Source organism: Rhinoderma darwinii, chromosome 1 (assembly GCF_050947455.1).
Source record: "Rhinoderma darwinii isolate aRhiDar2 chromosome 1, aRhiDar2.hap1, whole genome shotgun sequence".
NCBI classification, from domain to species: domain Eukaryota; kingdom Metazoa; phylum Chordata; class Amphibia; order Anura; family Rhinodermatidae; genus Rhinoderma; species Rhinoderma darwinii.
The window spans coordinates 666,632,936-666,643,701 of record NC_134687.1 but is presented as its reverse complement, the minus strand read 5'-3'; positions in this window follow the sequence as shown (position 1 = coordinate 666,643,701).

Genomic DNA, 10,766 nt, shown 5'->3' with positions numbered 1-10,766 from the left:
TATCTGGTTATGATGTGGAGGTGTTATCTATCACTATGTGGTGTAATATCTGGTTATGATGTGGGGTATTATCTATCACTATGTGGTGTAATATCTGGTTATGATGTGGAGGTATTATCTATCACTATGTGGTGTAATATCTGGTTATGGTGTGGGGTATTATCTATCACTATGTGGTGTAATATCTGGTTATGATGTGGAGGTGTTATCTATCACTATGTGGTGTAATATCTGGTTATGATGTGGTGGTATTATCTATCACTATGTGGTGTAATATCTGGTTATGATGTGGAGGTATTATCTATCACTATGCGGTGTAATATCTGGTTATGATGTGGAGGTATTATCTATCACTATGTGGTGTAATATCTGGTTATGATGTGGAGGTATTATCTATCACTATGCGGTGTAATATCTGGTTATGATGTGGAGGTATTATCTATCACTATGCGGTGTAATATCTGGTTATGGTGTGGGGGTATTATCTATCACTATGTGGTGTAATATCTGGTTATGAGTGGAGGTATTATCTATCACTATGCGGTGTAATATCTGGTTATGGTGTGGAGGTATTATCTATCACTATGCGGTGTAATATCTGGTTATGATGTGGGGGTGTGTTATCTATCACTATGCGGTGTAATATCTGGTTATGATGTGGAGGTATTATCTATCACTATGCGGTGTAATATCTGGTTATGATGTGGAGGTATTATCTATCACTAATGTGGTGTAATATCTGGTTATGATGTGGAGGTATTATCTATCACTATGTGGTGTAATATCTGGTTATGATGTGGATTATCTATCACTATGCGGTGTAATATCTGGTTATGATGTGGAGGTGTTATCTATCACTATGCGGTGTAATATCTGGTTATGATGTGGAGGTATTATCTATCACTATGCGTGTAATATCTGGTTATGATGTGAGGTATTATCTATCACTATGCGGTGTAATATCTGGTTATGATGTGGAGGTATTATCTATCACTATGTGGTGTAATATCTGGTTATGGTGTGGGGTATTATCTATCACTATGTGGTGTAATATCTGGTTATGATGTGGAGGTATTATCTATCACTATGTGGTGTAATATCTGGTTATGGTTGGAGGTATTATCTATCACTATGCGGTGTAATATCTGGTTATGATGTGGAGGTGTTATCTATCACTATGCGGTGTAATATCTGGTTATGGTGTGGAGGTATTATCTATCACTATGCGGTGTAATATCTGGTTATGATGTGGTGGTATTATCTATCACTATGTGGTGTAATATCTGGTTATGGTGTGGAGGTATTATCTATCACTATGTGGTGTAATATCTGGTTATGATGTGGGGGTGTTATCTATCACTATGTGGTGTAATATCTGGTTATGATGTGGAGGTATTATCTATCACTATGTGGTGTAATATCTGGTTATGATGTGGGTGTATTATCTATCACTATGTGGTGTAATATCTGGTTATGATGTGGGGGTATTATCTATCACTATGTGGTGTAATATCTGGTTATGATGTGGGGTATTATCTATCACTATGTGGTGTAATATCTGGTTATGATGTGGAGGTATTATCTATCACTATGCGGTGTATATCTGGTTATGATGTGGAGGTATTATCTATCACTATGCGGTGTAATATCTGGTTATGATGTGAGGTATTATCTATCACTATGTGGTGTAATATCTGGTTATGATGTGGAGGTATTATCTATCACTATGTGGTTAATATCTGGTTATGATGTGGAGGTATTATCTATCACTATGTGGTGTAATATCTGGTTATGATGTGGGGGTATTATTATCATCTATGTGGTGTAATATCTGGTATGATGTGGAGGTATTATCTATCACTATGTGGTGTAATATCTGGTTATGATGTGGAGGTATTATCTATCACTATGTGGTGTAATATCTGGTTATGTGTGGAGGTGTTATCTATCACTATGTGGTGTATATCTGGTTATGGTGTGGAGGTATTATCTATCACTATGCGGTGTAATATCTGGTTATGGTGTGTGGTATTATCTATCACTATGTGGTGTAATATCTGGTTATGGTGTGGGGTATTATCTATCCACTATGTGGTGTAATATCTGGTTATGATGTGGGGGTGTTATCTATCACTATGCGGTGTATATCTGGTATGGTGTGGAGGTATTATATATCACTATGTGGTGTAATATCTGGTTATGATGTGGAGGTATTATCTATCACTATGCGGGTAATATCTGGTTATGATGGGGTGTTATCTATCACTATGTGTGTATATCTGGTTATGATGTGGAGGTATTATCTATCACTATGTGGTGTAATATCTGGTTATGATGTGGAGGTATTATCTATCACTATGTGGTGTAATATCTGGTTATGATGTGGAGGTATTATCTATCACTATGTGGTGTAATATCTGGTTATGATGTGGAGGTATTATCTATCACTATGTGGTGTAATATCTGGTTATGATGTGGAGGTATTATCTATCACTATGTGGTGTAATATCTGTTTATGATGTGGAGGTATTATCTATCACTATGCGGTGTAATATCTGGTTATGGTGTGGAGGTATTATCTATCACTATGCGGTGTAATATCTGGTTATGGTGTGGGGGTATTATCTATCACTATGCGGTGTATATCTGGTTATGATGTGGAGGTGTTATCTATCACTATGTGGTGTAATATCTGGTTATGATGTGGGGGTATTATCTATCACTATGCGGTGTAATATCTGGTTATGATGTGGAGGTATTATCTATCACTATGCGGTGTAATATCTGGTTATGATGTAGGGGTATTATCTATCACTATGTGGTGTAATATCTGGTTATGATGTGGGGGTATTATCTATCACTATGTGGTGTAATATCTGGTTATGGTGTGGAGGTGTTATCTATCACTATGCGGTGTAATATCTGGTTATGATGTGGAGGTATATCTATCACTATGTGGTGTAATATCTGGTTATGATGTGGAGGTGTTATCATCACTATGCGGTGTAATATCTGGTTATGGTGTGGAGGTATTATCTATCACTATGTGGTGTAATATCTGGTTATGATGTGGGGGTAATATCTATCACTATGCGGTGTAATATCTGGTTATGGTGTGGAGGTATTATCTATCACTATGTGGTGTAATATCTGGTTATGATGTGGAGGTATTATCTATCACTATGCGGTGTAATATCTGGTTATGATGTGGGGGTATTATCTATCACTATGTGGTGTAATATCTGGTTATGGTGTGGAGGTATTATCTATCACTATGTGGTGTAATATCTGGTTATGGTGTGAGTATTATCTATCACTATGTGGTGTAATATCTGGTTATGGTGTGGAGGTATTATCTATCACTATGTGGTGTAATATCTGGTTATGATGTGGGGGTATTATCTATCACTATGTGGTGTAATATCTGGTTATGATGTGGAGGTATTATCTATCACTATGTGGTGTAATATCTGGTTATGATGTGGAGGTATTATCTATCACTATGTGGTGTAATATCTGGTTATGGTGTGGTGGTATTATCTATCACTATGTGGTGTAATATCTGGTTATGATGTGGGGGTATTATCTATCACTATGTGGTGTAATATCTGGTTATGATGTGGAGGTATTATCTATCACTATGTGGTGTAATATCTGGTTATGATGTGGAGGTATTATCTATCACTATGTGGTGTAATATCTGGTTATGATGTGGGGGTATTATCTATCACTATGCGGTGTATATCTGGTTATGATGTGGAGGTATTATCTATCACTATGCGGTGTAATATCTGGTTATGGTGTGGAGGTATTATCTATCACTATGTGGTGTAATATCTGGTTATGATGTGGAGGTATTATCTATCACTATGTGGTGTAATATCTGGTTATGGTGTGGAGGTATTATCTATCACTATGTGGTGTAATATCTGGTTATGGTGTGGAGGTATTATCTATCACTATGTGGTGTAATATCTGGTTATGATGTGGAGGTATTATCTATCACTATGTGGTGTAATATCTGGTTATGATGTGGAGGTGTTATCTATCACTATGTGGTGTAATATCTGGTTATGATGTGGAGGTATTATCTATCACTATGTGTGTAATATCTGGTTATGATGTGGGGGTATTATCTATCACTATGTGGTGTAATATCTGGTTATGATGTGGAGGTATTATCTATCACTATGCGGTGTAATATCTGGTTATGATGTGGAGGTGTTATCTATCACTATGTGGTGTAATATCTGGTTATGATGTGGGGGTATTATCTATCACTATGTGGTGTAATATCTGGTTATGGTGTGGAGGTATTATCTATCACTATGTGGTGTAATATCTGGTTATGATGTGGAGGTATTATCTATCACTATGTGGTGTAATATCTGGTTATGGTGTGGAGGTATTATCTATCACTATGTGGTGTAATATCTGGTTATGATGTGGTGGTATTATCTATCACTATGTGGTGTAATATCTGGTTATGATGTGGAGGTATTATCTATCACTATGTGGTGTAATATCTGGTTATGATGTGGAGGTATTATCTATCACTATGTGGTGTATATCTGGTTATGGTGTGGAGGTATTATCTATCACTATGTGGTGTAATATCTGGTTATGATGTGGAGGTATTATCTATCACTATGTGGTGTAATATCTGGTTATGATGTGGAGGTGTTATCTATCACTATGTGGTGTAATATCTGGTTATGGTGTGGGGGTATTATCTATCACTATGTGGTGTAATATCTGGTTATGATGTGGAGGTATTATCTATCACTATGTGGTGTAATATCTGGTTATGGTGTGGAGGTGTTATCTATCACTATGTGGTGTATATCTGGTTATGGTGTGGAGGTATTATCTATCACTATGTGGTGTAATATCTGGTTATGGTGTGGGGGTATTATCTATCACTATGCGGTGTATATCTGGTTATGGTGTGGGGGTGTTATCTATCACTATGTGGTGTAATATCTGGTTATGATGTGGGGGTATTATCTATCACTATGTGGTGTAATATCTGGTTATGATGTGGGGGTATTATCTATCACTATGTGGTGTAATATCTGGTTATGATGTGGGGGTATTATCTATCACTATGTGGTGTAATATCTGGTTATGGTGTGGAGGTGTTATCTATCACTATGTGGTGTAATATCTGGTTATGATGTGGAGGTATTATCTATCACTATGCGGTGTAATATCTGGTTATGGTGTGGAGGTATTATCTATCACTATGTGGTGTAATATCTGGTTATGATGTGGGGGTATTATCTATCACTATGTGGTGTAATATCTGGTTATGATGTGGAGGTATTATCTATCACTATGTGGTGTAATATCTGGTTATGATGTGGTGGTATTATCTATCACTATGTGGTGTAATATCTGGTTATGGTGTGGGGGTATTATCTATCACTATGTGGTGTAATATCTGGTTATGATGTGGAGGTATTATCTATCACTATGTGGTGTAATATCTGGTTATGATGTGGAGGTATTATCTATCACTATGTGGTGTAATATCTGGTTATGATGTGGAGGTATTATCTATCACTATGTGGTGTAATATCTGGTTATGATGTGGAGGTATTATCTATCACTATGTGGTGTAATATCTGGTTATGATGTGGAGGTGTTATCTATCACTATGTGGTGTAATATCTGGTTATGATGTGGGGGTATTATCTATCACTATGCGGTGTAATATCTGGTTATGGTGTGGAGGTATTATCTATCACTATGTGGTGTAATATCTGGTTATGATGTGGAGGTGTTATCTATCACTATGTGGTGTAATATCTGGTTATGGTGTGGAGGTATTATCTATCACTATGTGGTGTAATATCTGGTTATGATGTGGGGGTATTATCTATCACTATGTGGTGTAATATCTGGTTATGATGTGGAGGTATTATCTATCACTATGTGGTGTAATATCTGGTTATGATGTGGGGGTATTATCTATCACTATGTGGTGTAATATCTGGTTATGATGTGGGGGTATTATCTATCACTATGTGGTGTAATATCTGGTTATGATGTGGAGGTGTTATCTATCACTATGTGGTGTAATATCTGGTTATGATGTAGGGGTATTATCTATCACTATGCGGTGTAATATCTGGTTATGATGTGGAGGTATTATCTATCACTATGTGGTGTAATATCTGGTTATGGTGTGGAGGTATTATCTATCACTATGTGGTGTAATATCTGGTTATGATGTGGAGGTATTATCTATCACTATGTGGTGTAATATCTGGTTATGATGTGGAGGTATTATCTATCACTATGCGGTGTAATATCTGGTTATGATGTGGAGGTATTATCTATCACTATGTGGTGTAATATCTGGTTATGATGTGGAGGTATTATCTATCACTATGTGGTGTAATATCTGGTTATGATGTGGGGGTATTATCTATCACTATGTGGTGTAATATCTGGTTATGATGTGGAGGTATTATCTATCACTATGTGGTGTAATATCTGGTTATGATGTGGGGGTATTATCTATCACTATGTGGTGTAATATCTGGTTATGATGTGGGGGTATTATCTATCACTATGTGGTGTAATATCTGGTTATGATGTGGAGGTGTTATCTATCACTATGTGGTGTAATATCTGGTTATGATGTAGGGGTATTATCTATCACTATGCGGTGTAATATCTGGTTATGATGTGGAGGTATTATCTATCACTATGTGGTGTAATATCTGGTTATGATGTGGAGGTATTATCTATCACTATGTGGTGTAATATCTGGTTATGATGTGGAGGTATTATCTATGACTATGTGGTGTAATATCTGGTTATGATGTGGGGGTATTATCTATCACTATGTGGTGTAATATCTGGTTATGATGTGGAGGTATTATCTATCACTATGTGGTGTAATATCTGGTTATGATGTGGGGGTATTATCTATCACTATGTGGTGTAATATCTGGTTATGATGTGGGGGTATTATCTATCACTATGTGGTGTAATATCTGGTTATGATGTAGGGGTATTATCTATCACTATGCGGTGTAATATCTGGTTATGATGTGGAGGTATTATCTATCACTATGTGGTGTAATATCTGGTTATGATGTGGAGGTATTATCTATCACTATGTGGTGTAATATCTGGTTATGATGTGGGGGTATTATCTATCACTATGTGGTGTAATATCTGGTTATGATGTGGAGGTATTATCTATCACTATGTGGTGTAATATCTGGTTATGGTGTGGAGGTATTATCTATCACTATGCGGTGTAATATCTGGTTATGATGTGGAGGTATTATCTATCACTATGTGGTGTAATATCTGGTTATGATGTGGGGGTATTATCTATCACTATGCGGTGTAATATCTGGTTATGATGTGGAGGTATTATCTATCACTATGTGGTGTAATATCTGGTTATGATGTGGGGGTATTATCTATCACTATGCGGTGTAATATCTGGTTATGATGTGGGGGTATTATCTATCACTATGCGGTGTAATATCTGGTTATGATGTGGGGGTATTATCTATGACTATGTGGTGTAATATCTGGTTATGGTGTGGGGGTATTATCTATCACTATGTGGTGTAATATCTGGTTATGATGTGGAGGTATTATCTATCACTATGTGGTGTAATATCTGGTTATGGTGTGGGGGTATTATCTATCACTATGTGGTGTAATATCTGGTTATGATGTGGAGGTATTATCTATCACTATGTGGTGTAATATCTGGTTATGGTGTGGGGGTATTATCTATCACTATGTGGTGTAATATCTGGTTATGATGTGGAGGTATTATCTATCACTATGTGGTGTAATATCTGGTTATGATGTGGAGGTATTATCTATCACTATGTGGTGTAATATCTGGTTATGATGTGGAGGTGTTATCTATCACTATGTGGTGTAATATCTGGTTATGGTGTGGGGGTATTATCTATCACTATGTGGTGTAATATCTGGTTATGATGTGGAGGTATTATCTATCACTATGTGGTGTAATATCTGGTTATGGTGTGGAGGTATTATCTATCACTATGTGGTGTAATATCTGGTTATGGTGTGGAGGTATTATCTATCACTATGCGGTGTAATATCTGGTTATGATGTGGAGGTGTTATCTATCACTATGTGGTGTAATATCTGGTTATGATGTGGGGGTATTATCTATCACTATGTGGTGTAATATCTGGTTATGATGTGGAGGTATTATCTATCACTATGTGGTGTAATATCTGGTTATGATGTGGAGGTATTATCTATCACTATGTGGTGTAATATCTGGTTATGATGTGGAGGTATTATCTATCACTATGTGGTGTAATATCTGGTTATGGTGTGGGGGTATTATCTATCACTATGTGGTGTAATATCTGGTTATGATGTGGAGGTGTTATCTATCACTATGTGGTGTAATATCTGGTTATGGTGTGGAGGTATTATCTATCACTATGCGGTGTAATATCTGGTTATGATGTGGAGGTATTATCTATCACTATGTGGTGTAATATCTGGTTATGATGTGGAGGTATTATCTATCACTATGTGGTGTAATATCTGGTTATGATGTGGAGGTATTATCTATCACTATGCGGTGTAATATCTGGTTATGATGTGGTGGTATTATCTATCACTATGTAGTGTAATATCTGGTTATGATGTGGAGGTATTATCTATGACTATGTGGTGTAATATCTGGTTATGATGTGGGGGTATTATCTATCACTATGTGGTGTAATATCTGGTTATGATGTGGAGGTATTATCTATCACTATGCGGTGTAATATCTGGTTATGATGTGGAGGTGTTATCTATCACTATGCGGTGTAATATCTGGTTATGATGTGGGGGTATTATCTATCACTATGTGGTGTAATATCTGGTTATGATGTGGAGGTGTTATCTATCACTATGCGGTGTAATATCTGGTTATGATGTGGGGGTGTTATCTATCACTATGTGGTGTAATATCTGGTTATGATGTGGAGGTATTATCTATCACTATGTGGTGTAATATCTGGTTATGATGTGGTGGGTGTTATCTATCACTATGTGGTGTAATATCTGGTTATGGTGTGGGGGTATTATCTATCACTATGTGGTGTAATATCTGGTTATGATGTGGAGGTATTATCTATCACTATGTGGTGTAATATCTGGTTATGATGTGGAGGTGTTATCTATCACTATGCGGTGTAATATCTGGTTATGATGTGGAGGTATTATCTATCACTATGTGGTGTAATATCTGGTTATGATGTGGAGGTATTATCTATCACTATGTGGTGTAATATCTGGTTATGATGTGGAGGTGTTATCTATCACTATGTGGTGTAATATCTGGTTATGGTGTGGTGGTATTATCTATCACTATGCGGTGTAATATCTGGTTATGGTGTGGAGGTATTATCTATCACTATGCGGTGTAATATCTGGTTATGATGTGGAGGTATTATCTATCACTATGTGGTGTAATATCTGGTTATGATGTGGAGGTATTATCTATCACTATGTGGTGTAATATCTGGTTATGATGTGGAGGTATTATCTATCACTATGTGGTGTAATATCTGGTTATGGTGTGGAGGTATTATCTATCACTATGTGGTGTAATATCTGGTTATGGTGTGGAGGTATTATCTATCACTATGTGGTGTAATATCTGGTTATGGTGTGGAGGTGTTATCTATCACTATGTGGTGTAATATCTGGTTATGATGTGGAGGTATTATCTATCACTATGTGGTGTAATATCTGGTTATGATGTGGAGGTATTATCTATCACTATGTGGTGTAATATCTGGTTATGGTGTGGGGGTATTATCTATCACTATGTGGTGTAATATCTGGTTATGATGTGGAGGTATTATCTATCACTATGTGGTGTAATATCTGGTTATGATGTGGAGGTGTTATCTATCACTATGTGGTGTAATATCTGGTTATGGTGTGGGGGTATTATCTATCACTATGCGGTGTAATATCTGGTTATGGTGTGGAGGTGTTATCTATCACTATGTGGTGTAATATCTGGTTATGATGTGGAGGTATTATCTATCACTATGCGGTGTAATATCTGGTTATGATGTGGGGGTGTTATCTATCACTATGCGGTGTAATATCTGGTTATGATGTGGGGGTATTATCTATCACTATGTGGTGTAATATCTGGTTATGGTGTGGAGGTATTATCTATCACTATGTGGTGTAATATCTGGTTATGATGTGGAGGTATTATCTATCACTATGTGGTGTAATATCTGGTTATGGTGTGGGGGTATTATCTATCACTATGTGGTGTAATATCTGGTTATGATGTGGAGGTATTATCTATCACTATGCGGTGTAATATCTGGTTATGGTGTGGAGGTATTATCTATCACTATGTGGTGTAATATCTGGTTATGATGTGGGGGTGTTATCTATCACTATGTGGTGTAATATCTGGTTATGATGTGGGGGTATTATCTATCACTATGTGGTGTAATATCTGGTTATGATGTGGAGGTATTATCTATCACTATGTGGTGTAATATCTGGTTATGGTGTGGAGGTGTTATCTATCACTATGTGGTGTAATATCTGGTTATGGTGTGGGGGTATTATCTATCACTATGCGGTGTAATATCTGGTTATGGTGTGGAGGTGTTATCTATCACTATGTGGTGTAATATCTGGTTATGGTGTGGAGGTATTATCTATCACTATGCGGTGTAATATCTGGTTATGGTGTGGGGGTATTATCTATCACT